This window comes from Pteropus vampyrus, unplaced genomic scaffold (assembly GCF_000151845.1).
Source record: "Pteropus vampyrus isolate Shadow unplaced genomic scaffold, Pvam_2.0 Scaffold419, whole genome shotgun sequence".
Lineage (NCBI taxonomy): Eukaryota > Metazoa > Chordata > Mammalia > Chiroptera > Pteropodidae > Pteropus > Pteropus vampyrus.
In genome coordinates this window covers 2,335,370-2,358,870 of record NW_011889200.1, presented here as the reverse complement: position 1 = coordinate 2,358,870, position 23,501 = coordinate 2,335,370, and the positions used below count along the sequence as shown (strand labels likewise).

General features: G+C 35.2%; 1 protein-coding gene across 1 annotated transcript in view; it reads left to right on the top strand.

The window, feature by feature from the left end:
- IL1RAPL2 (interleukin 1 receptor accessory protein like 2) overlaps positions 1-23,501 on the top strand; it is a 1,186,660-nt gene that overhangs the window by 287,570 nt on the left and 875,589 nt on the right. The gene's annotated exons all lie outside the window — the stretch shown is intronic.

Sequence of the window (23,501 nt, the reverse complement as noted above, 5' to 3'; positions counted from 1 at the left end):
CGGTGGTTTGATCCTCTTCTTCATCCACTTTGTTTATTCCCTATAATATCCTCTTTATTTTAGATAATGTGTTCTTTATTTCTGACTGGTTCCTTTTTCTCACTGAATTCATCTACACTTCCCCTTAGTTTATTGAGCATTTTTTATAACCAGCGTTTTGAACTCTGCAACTGTTTGATTGCTTGACTCCATTATTCCTGGATCACTGTTCTCTTATCTCATATGGGTTGTACTTCTTTGTTTTCCCATTTTGGCTGCCTTTCTGTGTCTGTTTTTATGTATTAAGCAAAGCTCCTAAGTCTCCTGGTCTTATTAGCACAGCTTTGTGTAGTAGGTGTCCAATGGCACAGTCCTGAGAGGGGTTCAGCTACAGGCCAAGTTTAGCCCCTGTCTGTGTCCCTCTGGGGCCGCCTGTTAAGATTCAGCAAGCAATCCACAGCTGCTGTGCTTTTAGTTGCCTCAAGAGGCCATGGCAGAAACCATAGTCAGTTGCCACCAGTGTGAGTCCTGTCACTGCTCAGTGGGGTGCACCAGACTCGCCGTGGACAAAACTGGAGGAGATAGAGTTTCAGAGAATGTGTGGGCGGAGTGACCTCTGTTATCCAGTTTGATGATGTCTCAGCTATGGCAGCACTGTGTCCGCACAGTGGGAATTGGGAGGGCTCAACAGAAGAATAATGGACACCGCTGATACTTCTACCGGGAATAGATCCTTGCCTCTGGCTCTCACTCTGACAATTCAGTGTCCACCCGTGATGCCCTGGCACCCCCTGCACAGCTGACCAGGCACCGGTGCTCAGAGCGAGCATGTCTGTCACCACGAAATTTCGCTCACAGACATAAGTGACATCTGCAGCTGCCACAGCCTCTGTCCCACTCAGCCACTCAGGACAAGGCAGTCCTATCTCCTCCTATTGCAGGGTGATTTCTTATTTCTCTCCCTAGTTGTAAGACTTGTTTATCTAGCTCCCAGGTGACTTTCCTTGCTGTTTGCTCCTTGTTTCTGTCACAACTTTGATTTTTTTGCAAGAGGGGTGAATAAAGCCTCTATCTTCTATGCCATTTTTTTTCTGTCTCTATGTGTGATTCTTATAATGTAAACTATTATAGATAACACTTTTATGGAAGTATAGTATATCACAATTAAAATTTTTTGTCATAGGACTCTAGCTTTTAGTTTTCCCAACAATAAAATCAGCAACCCTTCAAAGGGGCTTCAATTTCTGGGTCCTATGATTGATTTTTGTAGGTTACTTAAATGTTTTAATAATGATCTCATTTTACCTAATGGTCATTAATGTGTGGTGTAGTTTAACAGCACTATATCTTTTTAATAGCAGTTTGAAACTCAGACTTTACAGTCATTCTAGCCTTGATTTCAGTAGAAATTAAGGGTTTTCTTCTCATTTCAAGATGGCATTTTACTAAGGAAAAATGTTAATTTTCTAGTTGTTTTCCCTTGACTCAGAGAATATTTAAAATGAATGAAAAATGAGATTTATCTCTCTTTATGATTATGTTCTTTGCAAATAAACATAAGAGTCTTCATTTCTCTTCTTCGAAATGCTACTGGATTTAATTTAGTAAAAAGTAGTTATTTCTCATATATATCTGTAAATTACATTGAATATTGTTGCAGTTACATTAGAAAGTAATGATTTATATGTTTTCTAATTATTTATCTGCTTATATAAACACAGTTCCATTTTAGAAATATTATTGAATTAATGTAATACAGGGAACAAAGAGAAATAATTTCCATGGATTGCTCTGCTTTTCGGCAATCTATCTTGTTTTGCATGCTCTGCTAGGTAATGTAGGTCTATGCAGATTCTAAGCTGGTAAGTTATTATAAGAATTAAATAGACTCTAGAAATAGTGTATAGAAAATGCTTATCTACTGAAAAGTGACTGTTTTCCTAAATATAAACTCTTAGAGGCTAAACTCATGTAGTTAAATTATCTGTCCTATTTCAAAACTAGAGACACAATACAACCTGAGGAGGTATCGATTGCTCTCTATTTCCCCCTGCAGGGATATTGGAATGAGAAAGTGGATAGCTCATATATACTCAGGAAAGTTTGTAGTATAAACGAGGGAAGGACTTTTCCTTAAGTCTTCTGTTAAGCTTAGAAAAACTGAGAAAAAAAGTGTTCTTTTAAAAAAGGAGGATACAATAAACATTTGTTTTTAAAATATGCCAGTTTTATGAAAACTCCAAGCTTAATACTAAAGGAAAGTACTCTATCATTTTTAAGTCCTATTTTATATTCAAGTTTACATGCTTCTTTCTCTGGAATACTTGCTTTCTAAAAAAAGAGATGTGAACATCTCATTTTATAATAGAACATTACTATTTACAAGATATAAATATGCTTACAGAAATGTGCAAACCTAATACACAAATGCTGAGAAAGTGCAGAAGAATGATAAAAAGGAGGCATAGCTTCAGACTTATATTTTTAAAGCATTTTAAGAATAATTTGAAGTATGACAGGGACATAAGTTGATAAGAGGTGTATGAGAAAAAATGGTGAGGTGGTATTTTTCTTCTAAATAATACCCATTTTCAATAATTAATAAAGAAAAATAGTTGATTTTTGTAGGAAACTGTTTTGCTATTTATTGCCAAGTAACAAAGCATCCCAAAATATATGGCTTTAACAACGATTTATTATTTCTTGTGGTTCTATAGATTGACCAGCTTCTGCTGATCACTTGGCATCTCATGCAGTTACTATCAGATGGCTGGGGCTGGAATCATCTGAAGACCAATGCCCAGAGCCTAGACTGAGATAGTGGGAAAGCTGGGGACAGGTTGGGAATTTCTCTTTCCATGTGGCTTCTCCATATGGTAGCATGGGCTTCATCACAACGTGGTGGTGGGCCCAGGTAGGTGGACTTCTTTTGCAATAGTTGGTTCCTTCAGAGCAAGTGTTCTAAGAGACAGGAAATAAAAGTAGCCAACATTTGAAATCCAGGGCTCAGAATCTGGAACAGTCACTTCCTCATATTCTGTTGGTCAAAATACAGCGTCTGCCAAAATTCAAGGAGTATGGACATGGATTCCACCACTCAATGGGAGATGTGTCAAATAATTTGTAGCCATTAATCTACTACAAAAGTTATGCATGAAAGATTACCAGTACACTTCTTATGATTTCTTTGTTGAGACAAGAAACCAAAACTTGTAGAGAAACCAGCAGATCTACTTCTGCACAGGCAAAATCAATAGTAAGTGCTTCAACGGCAACTCCAAGCATCATAGTGCCTGAGACCTAGATATTAGAAAATCATACCATGCAAAGTACTTTGGACATCACTTTTGTTAAGTTGTATTTTATTTGTATGTACTAGGGTTGCTGGCTATTTAAAGAAGAATATTTTGTAAAGTGGAGAAAATTTTAAAGACATTGAAGATACAGCAGGTTCGATGATAAATATTACTTTATTTTTATTCTTTTGTTCCATTAGTGTTTTTTAAAAAGAATACTGAATTCCTCTTAAGATTTAACTGAGCTAGTCATAAGCCTCAAATGTAATTTAAGCTCTTGTTCTCAGGATCTGAAAGTGATTTGTTATGAGAGAGTATATGGGGATGATAATTGGCAAAGGACATCCTGCAGGAGAAAAGAGGCCCTAATTTTCAATAAATCATCTACTTGGTTTCCATGGAAGCTGGTTTGGGTAGTGAATCTCACCGGATGTGTGCCTGTGTGCCTCTATGCACAGATCTTTAGGAGAGGGTAAAGGGACAGTGGGATGGTGTTAATAAAAGTTAGAAAGACTAGTACAAGTCTGGTGGAACAAAAGGGATTATTCAGGGTCACTGGTGTTGATTTTATGCCAAGTAGACTACTCTGAGCCACATATATATCTCATGTAGCATGCTCAATGAGAGATAAGTATAGGTATGCTAGCATTCCCAACTGCAAGTGACACCAAGCTAAATTGAAATTTAAAATTACTTAAAAGTAAGTTTTCTATTCTTTATTTCAAGTAAGAATCAGGAAAACAAATTTTGGAGTTGACCTTTCACTGCATTGCCTTTCATGTACCTTGAATGAAGCTTTGGTTTTTTGTCCTGAATTAATTTGAAAATTTGATTTAAAATAATGTGCTTCTCCTCCCCTCACTTATCCCTTTATAAATTTTCAAAAGAAAAAAAAAGGATCATTTTAGATGTTCACGCTTGCCTGATTGGAAGGAGTATGAATAGAGGAGGGATTAATGTATCTGTCCAGCTACTAAAGAGACCTTAACAAAATGGCATAATAAATTAAAAAATTACCTCAGATATCACATTTTGTCTACAGAGACAGTGCCAAAGGCAAATGATTTTAAACTCTGGATTTTCTCTTCATTATTTTTGTTAAAGTCTTGTTATCTGCTGTTGCCTTGGTACTATGGCAACAGCAGGAAAAGGAACAAATAGAAAATAAGCAAAAAGGATTAAAGCCTGAGATACATCTTTACTCTAAGTGATCATTCTCAACTTAATGTCAGACAAGTAAATATACCTTTTGTAAATCGATTTTCACCAAAATATTTTGTTTGGGAATTTTCCTAGAGAGAGTGAAACATGTAACACTAGAGTACATGATGGACAATCAGATAAAATACATCAAAGAATTAGATAAAGAGAAGAGATAGTACATCTATGCTGTTTTTGTTGTTGTATTAGCCAGTTAATCCTGTCTTGAAAAAAGCTAATTCATGAATTCTCCTTTGATAAATGTAAATGAAAGTTTGGTCGCTTGGCCTAAAATGGTAAATTTGTGAAAAAAAAACCAATTAATTCTTGGAAATGCAAATGTGCTTGGTAAATTAATGACTCTAAGTGGCAGCTTTTCAATAAAGCTGAATAGATTCCCATTTTAGGAACTTTCCATTATTTTTCCCAACTGTATACCCATTGCTAGATGCACCCACTTTCATTAGAGTTGTCAGACTAATAGATATAACCCAAATAAAAAATTAAGTAGAAGAGGGTTGACCTACTAGCCTACAATATCTACAAAGAGAGTTCAGTATGTATGACTAGAAACACCCAGTTTTGCTTTTTGGAGCCATTCTGAAAGGATATACTTTCTCTCCATTTGGAAGTAATATCTGACTCAAAATAACTTACTCATGTACATAAGAAATAATTCTGGCTGTCTTCAGAAAAGAATACTTCTTTTGGATCAAAATGAGCGACGATAACATCATGATTTGACCAAAACAGTTCTAGTCGATGCCTTATGTACCAGCATAATTATTAATAGTGTCCTCATTCACTCTCAGAAATGACCCAGTTTGAATAATCCATTACATGGTCACCCTATTTATATACTAATCCCAAACCATTAAGACATTGATTAAGCATCTAGCTATTCATGCTGCCTCACAATGTATTAATTATATAAGAAATAGCAGAAACAGAACCTTTGTACTCTGGGAACTTCACATCTAAGAGATACAGTATTACTGTGAACACACAGGCAAGAGATCAAGTGCATTAAAAATAGTAACTCCAGCAGCGAAGAGGAGAGCTCTGATTGGCAGAGTGTAGGAGTTCCACATAGAAATAATGTGGTGCAGAAAGACTCTCAGCCTTCTCTTAGTTTATCTGGAATGGCCATCTAAAAAGGGCTATTTGCATATTTTATTTTTTGCTACTTCATACTTGCCTTCCAGGAGTAAGAAAGGAAGTTAGTTTGATCACCACCAAACTATCTTTGTCCACCCACCGTACCACTGGAAACTGTCCCCAAATCAGGACTGAAGTTGGCTATGCAAAGGATATAACAACTATTTTCTAAATTGTTTTTTTTTTTAGCACTTTCTCAATGTGTCAATGTGTGAGGTAAAAAGACATAGTTAGGAATGATAAACTCTGTCCCAAAGGATTATGTTAATGACATTATATTACTTGAACACATGTTTTAAAAAACATTTTTAGCAACCCGGTACCCTCTAACATGACTGAAGATTGAATCTCAAAGTAATCATATATTCTTCAGGCTTAGAAAACTCCTAGACTACCAGTGAATTGTAGAGTGAATTGGTAAGCAGCATTGGACTAAGAGGGTACTGCCTTGAAGTTCTATTCACAATTGACCTGCCCTTGGCTCTAGAACTACTGGGAGAAGAAAGAAATGATGGTTCTATTTCCTTAACCAGAGAGGAAGAGGAAACTTCAGGGAACAATAGCCCATAGAGTTTTGAATGTATGCACACAAGAAACAGATAGTATCGAAATTAGATTTTGGAATCATTTCTCAAACCCTGCAAGAAGGCCTTATTTGTAAGCCAGAAGTCCTATGAGGAAGATACCCATTCTAACCCCTGAGCTGCCTACCATTTGTATAGAGGGGAACCAAATCTCCAGTCTTAACTTGAAATGTTATTAATAGCCTCTGGTCTTCACGTCATAGCATCGAGACATTTTGGAGTTGTTTGAAGGTATTTTATCTTTCTGTTTCTCTTTAGTAAATTATTTATCTGTGATGCAATGTTGCACAGATGCAACTTAGATATAGTAAAACTCATTTATTGAGAATTGTCAGATACTAGGGTTTTGGGGTTGATTGAATTTTTCAGGGAAAATGAGGGTCTTAGGCTAAACTCAAGAGCAATTAATTAGGCATAAAGGTAATTTATCCAAACACCATAACTGGCCATACTTCTGAGATTTTATTTATGTTATTATACTACTTGGGATTTCTTCTTTTTGTCTTCTTAGAGAACCCTTCCTCATCCTTCAAGTCTTAACTCAAGTGTTACTTCCTCTTTGAAAACAACATTGACTTCTTCCCAACTGCCTTAACCTCCATCTCCTAGGTAGATGTGACCTCTCTTTCCTTTACTTATATAGCTGTCTACCTCACTAGTAGGTAAGCCCTTTGAAGGAAGAGACCAAGCAGAAGCTGGCATATAGTAGGGATTCAGCAACTAAGTGAGTGTCTTAATGAATGAAATAAGGAGAATGCTCCAAAAAGACTAAATCATGTGTTAACAAGGAGGTCATTGGGCCCCTTAATGACATGGACATCCCTGTAAAATTTCAAGTTTGCTCCAAAAAATGCTTGGCCTGTCCAAAATCAGCCTGCACTGCTACCTCCTTGTCTAGGCAGAAAAGTCTACACTTTGCTTTACTCTTTCTTAGCAAACTAGACATATAGCCAGAACACCTATCCCCTGCTGATTTTGCATAATGATAGTATAAAATGAAATTTTAAAATCTCCTTTTTTCCCCCCATGAAGGCTCTTGATGGTTAGACATCCACGAACCTTTTCTTGAATTCTTTATTTTAATCTCTGAGCTAAACATTTTCTTTTGTTCTTTTTTTTATTTTGCCCTGAAGGCACTACATTGATAATTGCAGAAAATACATTTAAGAAAATAATACTCTTCTATTAACACTGTAGTCAAAGTATCATTTTGTTTCTTTTTCTACTGCTGATTTTTTTTTTGGTGAGTTATTTTTGTGTGATAAATGATTAATAACAAAAATGTACTTGTTTATTACAAATATTTTGTATTTCTTCCCTCCAGCAGGACTATCAGTATAAATGCAAACTGAATTAAATAGCTTAAGTAGTAGTATTGCTATTTCAATTGCTTGAGATTACACTGGAGTTTATCGTTACAGCTGACTATGCAGTGCTACCTGAGCCATACATTTTACATTTGCAATCAGCCTATTATAGATGAACTGTGAAAATTGGAGAGGACTTGTTATGATAATTGGAAGATGTTTTCCTTGAAATATGTAAGGCCCTTGAGAGAGCTTGAATTACTTGTCTGTAATTTTGTTATAAGCTTTAATGCTATTTATTTAACTTGAAGTTTATTGCTCCTGAATATATTTTCCTGTGTCTTTCTACTGAGTGACATACATGCTACACTCTTAATAAATAATATTTTATTTTAAATATCATTATACATTTTATTTTGCTTATTCTCAATTTCAAAGAGTTATCTTCCCTGAGGGCATGATTCATATAAAAATGAAATGACCTCCATATTTTAAACTAAGGGTATGAAAAGAAATACAAAAAACAGTCTCTATTTGATTCCACTTGATTCTTTCTGTGTTCTGAATAAAACTGATCCAATGTTTCAGATACTGACTGAATCTGTAGGTGATGTATCCAATCTTTTATGCCATATATAATTATGTGTTCTTGTAGCTGTCTTTCTTCCCCTTACAAATCTTCTCTAGTCTGGCTGGTCTCCTCCCTGGTCTTTGAATACCACATGCTCATTCCTTGTTTAATGTCCTTGTACAGAGCATTTCTCTGCCTAGAATGTCCTTCCTTCTCAAAACCTACCCAAATCACCTCATACGTACCCTTAACAAGATGGTTCAGCTTATGTTGTACTGTGTCCATGAACATTTTTATAACTACTTCAGCACAAATGATCTCTTGCCATGTGCCTGCTCCTAGCACTTTCTCTCTAGCCCTCTATATTAATCTAACCATATGTAATGGCACCTTGCTTTTCTAGAGATTAGAAGTATGGGAAAGCCCACCTGAAATAATGATCATAAAGCTATTGCATTGTAAGAGAGGATGAAGAGGGTAAAAGTGGTAAAATATATGGTGACAGAAGGAGACTAGACTTTGGATGGTAAGCACACAATGCAGTATACAGATATATTATAAAGTTGTATACCTGAAATTTATATAATGTTATTAATCAATGTTACTCCAATAAATTTTATTAAAATAAAAAAAATACTAAGAGCCTTAATACATAATTTCATTCCAATTTTTAGTGAACTCGATTATCTGGTTTCTAAGACCTCAAATGAAAAGACAGAATTATCCAAACCTCATTTTCCTCATCTATTACATAGACATTATAGCTACATTTTGTCATATCTAAGTTCCTATTGATTGTAAGGTGTACCACTAAGAAAGAAAAGTCACTGACCATAAAACTATGTCTCAATGGTTTGCTGTCACTTAGAATTTGTGTTTTATGCTTATTGAAAGAACTCTTTTATTATTATTTAAATCTGTGGTTTTGATTATCATATCAATATATGTATTTTGCACATGAGATGAAATAAAGTAATGCATTTTTCAATAGATTTTTAATCTCTGGAAACCTCTCTTCATGATAATGTTTTTGGAACTCAGTACAGTGAAAGAAGTCAGACCTGAGATCAAACCCTTCTTCTGACAATTTCTGGCTTGAATCTCGAATACATTGCCTAAAATTTGAGAGCCTTACTTTCTTTTTCCTATAAAATGGGGACTATAATTCCTACTTCTCGTTATTTGAAGATAAATGAGATAATACAGGCGATGCAGAAATGTTAGCTTTTTCATGCATGACTATACTTTTAGCCTCCCAGGACTTTGCTCGTTTTTGATTTAAATTTAGTTTTTCTTTTTTAAATATCTAATATGTTTGGTGAAATAGCATATTTTCACATAATGGGTTGTAGTCTGAAAATTCACAATTGAGTCTTTGTACTTTGTATAATTAATTAATATTCTATATTATATGTTTGTATATGATTTTGAATTTATATAAAGTTACTCAAAGTAAGGGATGTTACCTATAAAATACATTTATTTATAGCCATAGAAATAAATAGCATGTCAAGAAAACCTCTAGCAAATCTCAAGCAATTTCTATAGGGTAGAAGGTTTGTGCTTGTTATGTCTTCTATATCCCACACTGAATATTGCTCAGAATTCCATGGCTACTCTATTAAAGTCTGGTGACCTCCAAAACTTCCTCTATTATTGCCACTCACTACTGTAAAATATTTGAGATTGTTGTTTTCCCTAAAAACAAAACAAAATAAATAAATTTATTGTATAGAAAATAAAGGAAGCTGGGTATATTATGCTGTAATGCTGCTTTTTTAGTAGGTGGATTCAAAAAGATTTTATGAAGAGTAGCAAGAAGTCAGTAAATTGATAGACACAATTCTAAGGTAGCACAGTCTTCTAAAGTTACCATCATTATATTTAATTGTAGACGTAATGGTTGAACTGGTTATTTCTCTTCAGAATCCTCACCTGAAAGTAGCTTCAGGCCAGCCCAGAATTGAACAAATAAGAACAGGCTGTTTTGTGTCTGTGTCTCTTTCTCTGTCTCCCTTCATCCTGAACTTTTTTCTTCTGTATATATTAGGTGACTGGAAATATTAAAATAAATAAAATTTGGTCTCTTTCCTAGAGGAGCTCCATTCTCCTACAGTTTCCAGATGAAAAAATTGAGACCCAGAGAGGCTAAGTGATTTGCCCAAAGTCACACAGTAGATGACAAAGCTGGGACTAGATCATTTACATTTTCTGCCAATTAAACTCCTGAAATATTAATTAGTCACTTAACGTCAATGGAATCTGCCAAACCCAACCATGTCTGTTTGGTATTCTTCCTTCCTAGAAATAAATGTCAATTAGAAATGGAGGATTGTCAGTTACATGCCCTGACTTCTGTTGCAGTAATGTTTGTGTAAACAATGTTGACATGAAATGAGGTGGAAGTATAATATTAAACTTTAACAACCAAATCATAGCAAATAATATTATTTATTTTATATCAAGATAAATACTGCACTTCGCCTGGAGGCATGCTTGGTAATTTAGGTACCTACTTTCAGAGGCCCAAAATTTCAAGCTTACCAAAGAGATAAATAAAGAGATTATTCTCATTACAGTAGAATTCTTCAATTTACAAATAGATTCACTGCACGGTTCCTTTAAAGAGGTTCTCTCTTCATACTTTTAAGCATATTTTTCTTGATCATTGACCATGCATCAAAAAAATGGCAGAGAAGAGAGACAAATAGCTAAAGTGTTAGGGATTGCTGCCAGGTGATGATCACTGAAATAAAGATAAAACACCTCAAACATTATAATGTAGGTTGATGGGAAACATAGTGTTTGATTTATGTAAAGCGGAGTTCAGAAATTAATCTTAAAAAATATGTGTGCCACTTAGAGAAGCATATTGGACTTGCATAATAAAACATTTTAGAGTAGAGATTCTCAGCATACATAGACTTGAGGAGGAGAGGTTCTGTGAATGGGTGTAACAGTCAACTGTGGCTGCAGTCATGCTGCATTAAAAACCGCTCCAAAGCTCATTGGCTTAAAACAACAATCATTTATTCTCATTTATATAAGTGTAAGTCAGCTGGAAGTTGGCTGACATAGGCTAGTCTCAGATGGGCTGAACTCCACGTTGCAAGTGGAGCCCAGATCTCCTCTACATGTCTCTTATCTTTCCTGGACCAAAAGGCTACCTTAGGCATTTTCTTCTCATGGTAATGGCAGAAATGCAAGATGGATGAGCAGAAACACATAATGACTCTTAAAGACTAAAGATGGAACTGATATTATGTCATTTACGTTGGCTAAAGCAAAGCACATAGCCAAAGCCAACATTAATGGGATGAGGAAGTATTCTCTGCCTTTGGTGAGAGGAGCTACAAAGTCCTATGGCAAAGGACATGAAAATAAGGAGAGTAAAAGGATTAGGAGCAACAATGCAGTCTACCACAGTGGACTTCAGGGGGAACAAAAATCCCCTGAAATCATTTACTAAAATGTTGTATCACATAGGGCTGTTTTTTTTCTAGGGAACAAGTTCTAATGTTCGCCAGATTCTCAAGGAGGGAACGTGATTCCACTCATTCCTATTTGAGAACTGCTTACTCTAGGGCCTTTTGTTGTTCATTTGCTTGTTCATTCAACTATATTAATGTACCCTGGTTAATCACTCAGGAAATATTTGTATGGGTATTTTTTAATTTTCAGATGATTGGGCAGTTGGTTACTTTCCATCAGGCTATGTATTTTGAGAGGCTATGTGATTTGGCAGGGCTATACTCAGCATCTGGTAACACTTCTGTGCCTCAAACTTAGCTGACGCACTCTCTCTCATAGTGATGTGTTAGTGAATTCCTTACGAAAGTAACATAGGTGGTTTGGGGACATTGAAACAAGAAAGACCTAGTTTTCAAATTCCAGTCTTGCCATTCACTACCTGTGTGACTTCAGGCAAGTAAACAAACTTTCGTGTCCCTTAGATTCCTTATCTGTACAATGGGAGTACATTTTCCACACTCTTAGGTCATTGTGAGAATTATATGCAACAATGTGTGTATAGTACTTGTCACATATTAGGCATTCAACAAACAGTAGTCTCTCTCATCCCCATTATTGCCCACGTTACACTGATACTTTTAATTTTGCTCTATAACATAAATAGTATCTCCCCCTCCTGTGAGGTATTAATGTAGGCATTTCTGAAACTGATTCCTTCTTATTCTTTGACTTTTGAGAACAGTTATTAGCTGTTTCCTTCTATCATCAGATTCTGGACCCAGGATCAAACTTCATTTATGCTTGGCATTTCCATGAGTTTTCTTCAGCCTTTCTCTCCTGGTGTGAATGTTATAGAAGTAATGTAACTTCTCGTTTTCTGGGAGAGGACTGCCAAGGCCAAAGTGAAATTGAACTTCGTCTTCTTAGCTACTTCTAGCTTTTGACATAACAGAGACTGGGTAGGTGAAAAATAATTCTTATTGAGTAAAGTACTTTTTGACACAGTAGATGAAGGAATAATGGGAAAAGTTCTGAAATGCTGTTTTTCACAAATTACTACTGTTAACCTACAAATTACATCGACTAGGATATTTTGTTTGTTCTTTGAACTGTGACACAGGTTGGGTGAGCTCTTACAGGGAGTGAGAATAACACATCTCTAGGTTAGTAGGAATTAGTCTATTCTGAATCTTATTCTAGCCAGTAAAAATACTGTTAAACTTTGAAAATTCTATCTGCATCTGAGAAGAAATACTTCAATATCCGAGTATTTAATATTTTAAAAATTCTCTTAGCTTTATGTCAAACAGATTCTATATTTATGAAATTACATAAATTTTATAATGACATTATATAATTATATATAATGACATTGCAGTTCCACAGTAGTAGCTACATAATTAATGAGTAAGAACTTCTATCTTAGGACACATTCTATCTTATATACACACACATACACACATACACATGCACACATAGAAATGTTACTGATGTTATAGATAATAGTTTCAAGTTTGGCCAATGTAACTAAAAATAAGGTCAGATTAAAAATGTAAAATAAAATATTTTATATTTGAAATGTTTTTATACATATTTTATTAATTAAATTCTAAGAGAAAGGCAATACACGAAATTTTAAAATTAAGGCAGAAACCAGATTATAAATTGTGGTAAGTGATCTGGAGGAGGAAACAAAAAGGCTATACTTTAAAAGAGCATCTTCAATGAATTTGAAATTGATGTACGGTGATTTAGTTAAATATTATACAATGGGAAATTAAATATTGCTCAACAAGTTCATTGTCTTATTAGAGTTATAGTTTTTTTGGCTGTGAAAGGGACATTAAAGGTTGATGCTTTTGATATAACACTCTATTCCACTGTGGATTTGCTACTAACTTGTGAATCTCTTAAGGGGATAGAGTAAACTATTTTAAAGGCTCTTATTTAAACAAAGCTAACTAACTGTGTTAATTTTCTTTTTTTATTATATGTAGTCAGCTAACAATACACTAAGTTGGCTCATTTATATATGTTGGTTGGATGTTATTCCCTCTCCTTCCTCCAACAATTCTGGTTTTCATCCAAGATGAGAGGTGGCTTTTCAAAGAACATTTCTGGAGACAGCTAGAAATGTAAACACCACAGTAAAATCTAAAGAACTAACTCTCTCAGGAGGTAGTTGAACTGCCTTGTAACAAAGCAAAAATAATAGGTGTCCTCTAGCATTCCTGGATCCTTTAAGCCAGTTATATTAGCCTTATTGTATAGATACAGATAATGAAAAACAGAAGAGATAAATGGGTATTCTGTTTCAAGTCATATAACTAGTAAATGTCAAACTCAGAACTAGAACTTAGATATTCTGTTTCTAAACTTTCACCTATAGTTTGGATTGTTGGGTCCAAGGAGAGGAAGATTGTTGGGTCAGAGAGTTACTAAGAACTGCCTTGTATTCTTGCTTTCTATTTGCAAATATTCTTCTCTTCATATTTGTATACTATTCTATCGCCAACTAATAGTAATTGTTGACAGTCACTGGGTAAATTGTTCCTCTCTTGACAGTTTTATTCTAAATTTAAAAAGTACTTCTCTGAATGTATTTTTAATATTTTAATTTCTTTTTTGTATGTGGTCAGCATAGCAAACCTGAATTTTTAGAACCTGATAAAGTGATATTTTGGGGGTTTGGGGGATTTTTTTGTACCTAATTAAAAATAAATTATAACTCTCCTCATTCTCACAGAATCCCATCTTACATACCCATTCACATGTTTAATGTATATGCCTTCTACACAAAAAGAAGAATGGAAATAACAGGGAGGTATTCTATTAAACTGATGTATTTCATATCTTCTCTAAATCATTTTCCTTATAGCCCTCTACTTCTAAGGTTGAATCATGAGGGGATAAAAAGAGAGAAAGACACAAGCAAAAAGTATTAGACATGAAAATGGCAATATGGTGATAGATAAAATAAATATTTGGAAAAAAAAAACAGAAGCAAATACCATGGAGCAACTTTATGCTAAGAAAATTAAAAACATAAATGAAATGTACATATTAAGAGAATATAGTTTATCAAAATTGTCTCAAAAATTAGAACACTTTCATGGCCAATATACTTAAACATAGTTAATTGGTAATAAAAATTAAACCTCCCTCCAAAAAGAGACTCCAGGTTCAGGTGATTAGATGATTTTACTGGCAAATTTTCCCAAATTTTTAGGGACCAAACAATCTAAGTTACATTAACAATTTCAGAGAAATGGAAAAAAGAAAATAAAGCTACGCAACTTACTTTATTAGACTAATGTAACCTTGACCATAAAATCATGAAAAAATTGAAAAGTATAGGTGAATCTCACTTAGGAACACAGGTAAAATGCCTGAAATAAAAACTATTAGACAATTACTGCTCAAGTCCAAACTCTAAGCATTATCTTTAATTCCTCCTTTCCTCCTCATATCCCACAACTAATCAATCAGTTAGCAAGTCCTGTTGACTTTGCCTGTTAAATATATCCAAAAATTGTTTTATTTTCTCTGTACCCACACCACAGGCAAAGCCATCTCTGACTGCAGTGACCTCCTTACTCCTCTTTCCACTCTTATCCTTACCACGATATATCAGGTCATTTCATTCCTGGGTCAAAACTCTCTGAGTACTTTCCATGATGCATAGAACAGAATCTAGACCTCTCACTCTGATCTACATGTCCTTGCATGATCTGGCCTCCACTTCCCTCTTCAACTCCATCTCCTACTACTCTCCTCCTTGTTCATTCCATTCCAGACATACTGACCTTCCTGTTATTTGAAAAAAATAATAATAACCAGCTTGTTTCCAGGTCGAAGGCTTTACATTTTCTGTTCCCTCTACCTGAATACTTATCCTCCAGCTGTTTGCACAGCAATCTCCTTTTCATTATTCAAGCTACTGTTCAAATATCAGTTCACAGGTGAGAATATTGAAGCCCAGGGAGGGAATATGACTCACTCAATGTCACTTGTCCATATGGGAATGGAATACTTTCTACTATACCACATATCTCTATACCTCTATTTACTTTTAGCCCCATAATTATAATTTAAAAGATGAACCTGTCTTCTCCATAGTAGAATAGTATAAGTATTAATTTGCAAATATGTTTATAAAGCATGATACAGGCAAATCAGTATGATAATGGGACATATATATGGATACTATATTAATTTGTGGCTTTCTAATGGTACCTATGTTTCATTTCATGAGTACTTTCATTTCAGAAGTAGAGAAAATACTTATTTCCCGTGTGTGTGTGTATTAGAAAATATGGTAAAGCATGTTAGGACCAAGCGTGCTGGGCTGACAACATTAACTTATCTCAAATAAGTCATGAGTCCACTGGCTCAGATTAAAGTTCCATCATTTACCATCAGGCAAAGTAATTTTACAATGAAAAAAGTAAAACAAGGGTCACAGAACAAGAAAGAGTATGTACACATATGTGTGTGTGGTACAATTTCATTACTTCATTATGTAAGTACCGTGTACCTGTGACTGTGCTAGTGAAAATACAAAAGAAGTGGCAGGGATAATCCTTGTAATCAGAGATCTTACAATATACACTCTTGAAAGAACTACAAACAATCTGAGGGATAATAAGAGTAAGATAGTGTTTACCAGGGATGATGAGATTCCGAATAAGCTAAAAATCACTATGAGGTAGAATTAATTTGAACAAGCAACACATAGACTATGTGATACAAGACTGGCCTTTCTTTCTGCTTTTCATGACAAGGCTCACAATATACTGATATATCATTAAAATATATCATTAATATGTTGTTGTTTGCATTCATGCTGAAAGCCACCAACCACAGGAAAGAGAGTTTTCTAAGGTTTTAAAATAATTCTTGGAAGATAATAACGTGTAGTAGTCGCCTTTGATTTTCTAGGCAAAAGCACACTGTTCGAGTACCTTTGTCTCCCTTCAAAAGTAGGAGCAGGGATGTTATCCTGACACTGTAGAATATTTTACAAAATTTCATCAAAGTTTCAGAATATCAGTTTCTTTATGGCTTATCACTTCAGGCCTCTGAACAAACTAGAAGGGCTATTTACTGTTCTGTTTGCTCTGGGCAGCCTATATCTCTAGATTGTCTGTTTCCTGTCAAGAGCCATTAGAGAGAGGCTGATTAACTGCATTTGATTTGTGGATAGAATTTTAAACAACATGAAAGGAGTCTCACCAAAACTGTATAGCCCTTTCAGGCGTAATCCTACAAACCCCAACTCTGAGTAATGTACATTAAAGGTAATGGACACTCAGTCTGGTGAAGGCAGTTCAGCCAACTGAGCAGTCTGTGATGGTGGATAGAGAGAAAAGAGAGGTTATTCAGAACTTTGAAAATGCCATTCATGTCTGAGAGAATTAGGCCTTTATATCAGCAGTGGAGTAGAACCTTCCATTTGCAACATGAAAAACACTAACCACATATCTTCTTTATAAATGTACTAAGAAATTATATACTAGAATATTAGGTTTGTTTTAATAAGAAGTATACAGACTTTAAAATTAGCTTTTGGCTACTAGGAGTAGATATTTGGTTCAGAGTGAAAAAATGTTCTACATTTATTCTGAGCATTTCCTTGAGCAGTGTGTGTAGGTAAATGAAAAATACTAATGAATTTATTTTAAATGTGATATATGGACCAAAGCAGCGTTTCTCAAAATAGAGACTACCTTCAATAGAGTCACCTGGGGAACTTGTTATAAATGTAGATCCTTAGGCTTCATGCCACTCCTGCTGACTCAGACTCCCTGAAGTTGGGGCCTATGGATCTTCATTAAAAAAAAAAAAAATTCAAAACTGACTAAATGTTTCTGATATACTCAAAAGTTTGAAAGTGTCACCGGAAGTTGAAGTTGGAGAGTAATTATTTAGGACTGAGGTTTGTTAGAAAGGAATCAGCAGAAGAATAATGTGCATAGAGAGCACTGGTCAAATTTCTGATGGCTTTTTACCTCATTTGCATCCAATGTTGTTTATAAGAATGAAAAGACTAAGTGCCCAATGAAAGTGGACTAGATACATTGGGATATGCAATACTGTACAACCATTTTAAATAATTTTATAGGCTTCTGGTCAAGATGTCAGAGTAAGAAAACGCTATACTTTCATCCTCTCATGACCACATCAGAATTACAACTAAAATATAGAACAACCATCATTAAGAATCCCCTGAAATCTAGCAGAACAGAAGTTCTATAATGAAGGACATAATGAAGACATGTTGAGACTGGTAGGAGGGACAGAGATACAGAATGGACTGGGCCCACACCCACTTGTGGCAGTTAAAAATCAGGAAAGGCATCTAAGCTTCAGAGGTCCCCAGTGAAGAGAGGGCTCCCAGACTCACACCAAGCTCCCCAGCCAAGAATTCCAGTGCCAGGAAGAGAAGTCCCTATAGCTCTGACTGTGAAAACCAGCAGAGATTGTGGCTGAGTGAGACAGAAGGCTGCAGGAATACCCAGCATTTCTCTAAAATGGTCCAAGCACAGACATTCCCTGATGGACTCACTCATTCTGAGCTCCAGTGCTGGGGCAGCAATTTGAAAAGCACCAGGGACATATAGGGAATAACTGAATTGTTTGGCTTTAGGGCAAGGTTTGGAGGTGCAGCTTTCTCCCAGACAAAAGTGCTGGTAGAATCCACTGTTCCTTTGTAGATCCCTCCCACCTCCCAGCATGCAGAAAAATGCGGGCACCATATCTAAGTCGCCATCAACCTGACTAACACTGTTCACCCTGCTCTGGTGATTCCTGGAAGCCTCACCCTACTCGACTTTCAGACCCACTCAAGTCACTTTCAGAGGCTTTCCCATACAAATGGCTTGTCTTGGCTCATGCGAAGGACTTTCCTAAAGTCTCTCAAAGGTTCACAAACCCCAAGCAAGCAGCATATGGCCTTGGCGTGCCCTGTACCTCTTGCTAAACAGCTCCAAGCTCAGCACTAGCAACAGTCGGCCTTGTTTCACAGCTTAGCCTTTCTTGGACATCTCCAAGCTCAGAAGAAGTGGTCAGAAGAAAAGTCATCTGAAGATCACTTTGTAGCTTATACCAAGTGGCCCTGGGCAGGACACAAACAGTGGATGACCCCGGCCTGTAACAGAGCCTCTTGTAAGAGGCCCCAGCATCAATACAACCAGCGGCCAGCTTTAGACTGCACCAGATCACCACCAAACCACCTCCACAAATGACACACCCAAAGGACAGACTTGGCAGACACCAGAGTCCACGAAAGTCAATCCGACTCCATGGGGTTGGCCCCTGTACAATAGCTCCTCCACTGTAGTCATGGTTAGTCCTCACAACCAATCAGCCTGAGGGTCAGTCCTTCCCATTGATGTACAAATAGACAGGAAGACTCAACTGCAACAGGAGGGCACACACAACTGATACAAAGGACACACCTGGAGCACCTGGCCGAGGTAACCTGGATGATTGTGCCACTGAGCCCCACAGGACACCTAGTATATAAGGCCACTCTACTAAGACTAGGAGACATAGCAGCTCTACCTAATACATAGAAACAAACACAAGGAGGTAGCCAAAATGGGAAAACAAACAAACATGTCTCAAATGGGAAAAAACAAAAAACAAAAAAACACACGGAACAAAACTCTAGGGGGGCGGTGGAAAACTAAACAAAATGGAGACAACCAATCTACCACATGCAGAATTTAAAACCCTGGTTATAAGGATGCTCAATGATTTCACTGAGAACTTCAACAAAGGGGTAAGAAACATAAAGCTGGAGATAGGAAACAACAACAACAAAAAGACCATTCAGAAATGAAGAACAATAATTGAAATAAGAATACATTAGAAAGAATCAACGGTAAATTAGATGGAACAGAAGATCGAATCAGAGATTTGGATGATAAGGTAGCAGAAAACTCCTAATCAGAACATCAAAAAGAAAAATAGTCCAATCAGTAGTTACAAAATAGTCATGGGAATGTGAAGTACATCATAGACAATATAGCCAAAAATATTGTAATAACCATAGATAGCGGCAGGTGGGCACTAGACTAATTAGGGGGATCGCTATGTAAATTATATAAACATCTAACCGTTAGACTGTACACTTGACACTAATATAAAATAATATTGAGTGTCAACTCTAATTGAAAAATAAAAAGTAAAAATAAATTTAAATATGTATATGTGTGTGTGTATATACACACACACACACACATATACATATATATATATTTTAAAAAAGAAAACAAAAAATGATCTAACAATGTGAGGATAGTTTAAGGAGATACTGGGACACATCAACAACATCAAGTGTATCGACATTCACATTATCAGGGTACCAGATAGAGAAGAGAGAATGGAATTAAAAACCTCCTTCAAGGAATAATGACAGAAAAGTTTCCTCACTTGGCAAAGGAAATAGACATACTAGCCCAGGAAGTGCAGAGAGTCCCAAACAAGATAAACCCAAAGGGGCCTACACCAAGACTCATTATTATTAAAATGCTAAATATTAAATACAAAGAGAGAATCTTAAAAGCAGCAAGAGAAAAGTAGTTAGTTACCTACAAAGGAGCATCCGTAAGACTGTCTGCTGATTTTTCCACAAAAACTTTGCAGGCTGAAAGGGATAGGCAGGAAATATTCAAAGTAATGAAAAACAAGGACCTAAAAGCAAGATTACTCTACCCAGCAAAGTTATCATTTAGAAACAAAGGACAGATAAAGAGCTTCGCAAACAAGAAAAAGCTAAAAAAGTTCATCACCACCAAACCAGTTTTATAAGAAATGTTTGAGACTTCTTTAAGAAGAGAGTAGAAAAAGACCAAAAATATGGATAATAAAATGACAATCGTTACATATCTACAGACAATTACTTTAAATGTAAATGGATTAAATGCTTTAATCAAAAGATAGAGTAACTGCATGGATAAAAAACAAGACTCTTACATATGCTGCCTACAAGGGACTCACTTCAGATCGAAAGACACACACAGACTAAAGTAAAGGGATGGAAAATTATACTTTATGAAAATGGAAATGAAAATAAAGCTGGGGGATCAATAGTTGGACCAGGCAAAAAAGATGTTAAAACAAAGGCTATAACAAGAGACAAAAAAGTTTCAGTAATCCACTTCTGGGTATTTATTTGAAGAAACTGAAAACACTAATTCAAAGAAACATGGTCACCTATGTGTTCATTGCAGCATTATTTTCAATAGCCAAGACATGGAGGCAACCTGAGTGTCCATCAGTGGATGAATGGATAAAGAGATGGTACATATATACAATGGGGTATTACTCAACCATAAGGAGAAGAATGATATCTTGCCATCTGCAACAATGTGGATGGACCTGGAGGGTATTGTGGTGAGTGTAATAAGTCAGACAGAGAAAGAGAAATGCCATATGATTTCACTTATATGTAGAATCTAAAGAATAAAATAAATGAACAAACAAAACAGAAAAAAGCTCATAGATACAGAGAACATTTCGATGGTTGCCAGATAGGAGGGAGGTGGGAGGTTTGGATCAAAAAGGGGAAGAGACTAAGAGATACAAATTGGTAGTTACAAAATAGTCATGGGGATGTAAAGTATAGCATTAACTTAGTCAATAATATTGAAATAACTATGGTATCAAATGGGTACTAGATTTATCAGAGTGATCATTTTGTAATTTGTATAAATGTCTGATCACTATGTTGTACACCTGAAACTAATATAATAGTGTATGTCAATTGTAATTGAAAAATTAAATGATTTCATAGGAAGATATATAAATGCATGCAAAAACATTCGTTCTATATTGTTAAATGAGAAAAGCAACTCACAAAACATTATGTACATTACAATTGCCTTAGAAAATATTAAAAAGAAAAGGAAAGGAAAAATATCTGGACAGGTACATTAAAAAAATTAATAGTATAAGATTATAAGTAATTTTATAGTCTTTTTGCTTATCTGTATTTTCTCAATTTTCAATAATATACATTTATTATAAAAGTAACACCAAACTTTTATAACGAAAAGAAAGTATCCACTTCTTACAGCCTTATATACTTTTTAAGATCTTAATTGAAGGAAGCTCCTTAGATCTATACTAACTAGTACTTTAGAACCTCAGATATTACTTTTATTTAAATAAAAAGTGACTATTTGTTATCAAGTAACATAATTTTAGAAAATATAAATCTATGGAAGAAGTTGTATAATTGAATTTTGGTCATTGAATGCTATTTTTAATGGAATAGAGGACAATATTTTTGTTTGGCCTTCACTGAAAAGTATTACTTTAGACGATTGTATATGCATATTGAAACTTTTTTATTGCAGCTCAAATTATATTAAAATATCATTTTCAACAAGTTTTTTTAAAAGAGAAAAAGAGACATTGGAAACAAATGGAAATAAACATTTAAAAAAGAGAGAGAGAAAGAGAGATATGTAGCCTCTAGAGCTGCAGTGTCCAATATGGTAGTTACTAGCCACATGGGGCTATTGAGCATTTGATACATAGCTAGTCCAATTTTACATGTGCTGGAAGTGTAAAATATACAACTTCTTTAAAGACCTTGTAGAGAAAAAGAATGTAAACTATCTGATTAATAATATTTATATTGCTTGCATGTTGAAATGATGATATTTTGCCTATACTGAGCTCTAGACTCCAGCCTAGACCTCACATCTTGCAAAAAAAAAACTTTATGGATAACCTAGCTTGTCTGAAGTCCAGATGGTGCTGCAGAGCCTGGGACCAGATTTGATTTACACTAGTGCTTCTCAAAGTGTGGTCCCTGGACCAGCAGCATCAGCATGATCTGACAACTTGTTAGAGATATACATTATTAGACTCCATCCCAAACCTACAGAATCAAAACCTTGGAGACAAGACCCAGCAATATGTGTGTTAACAAGCCTCCCCACCTCCATCCTGGGTAATTCTGATGCAAACTAAAGTTTGAGAAATGCTGATTTGAAGAATCCTATGGTGAATCTTATTGTAAATGCAAGAATACTTGGTTCTAGTCTATCAGTTTTTTAAAAATCTGGATTTCTATCTTTCATTATTTGTTTAAATAATGGCCCAGTTAGCAAAAGATAAGGATTAAAATGACGATTATTGATGATAATCTTTGTATGTTATAATCATACAAATACGACCCTCAACCCTAAAATATGTAAATAATATCTATTCACAATTCCCTCAGGGGATTAAATGTCTATTAAATAAAAATAACATCTATACATTTATTATTTCTACTGGATGTAGATAAAAGGCAAGGCCTTTTGGATGGGAAGAAGAGAGATTAGTTTTATTCATTCTTTCATTCATTCAACAATATTTATGGAGCATCAATAGGAAGAAAAATCTCTTGAATTCAGTCTGGGACCCCCTTTCCCTGCCTCTACATGGGCAATCCCACTAGGGAATTAATAGCACTAGTAAAAGGAATCCAGAGAATTAGTTACTACAAGCAAGAGTGGCTGAAGAAAAATGAAACAGCATTCCTCATAGCAAAGAAGCAGTGATCTCAAATTTCCCATAACACTGGTGTGGAGTTATTAAGACAGAAATAATTTCAGCATCTCCTTTATGTAATAGTCATAATAGTAACAGCTTTTTGGAAGCAGAAGCTTTTGAAACTGATTTTAAAAATTATGAATAACCATCATGAGTGTATTTTTCTTTTGAACTGTAATGTGGCTTTTAAAAGCAAATGGAATAGTTTTAGATGCCATTTGCTGCCATAAATGAACCTCACAGCATCTATTACATATCCTATAGTGGATGTTTAAACGCCTTTGGGTTACACTGTAATATTGATATAACAATATTCACTCCTGAGCATTTGGCATAAAGTAGATCTCTTTCAGAACTCATCTAAAAGGAGCTACATTAT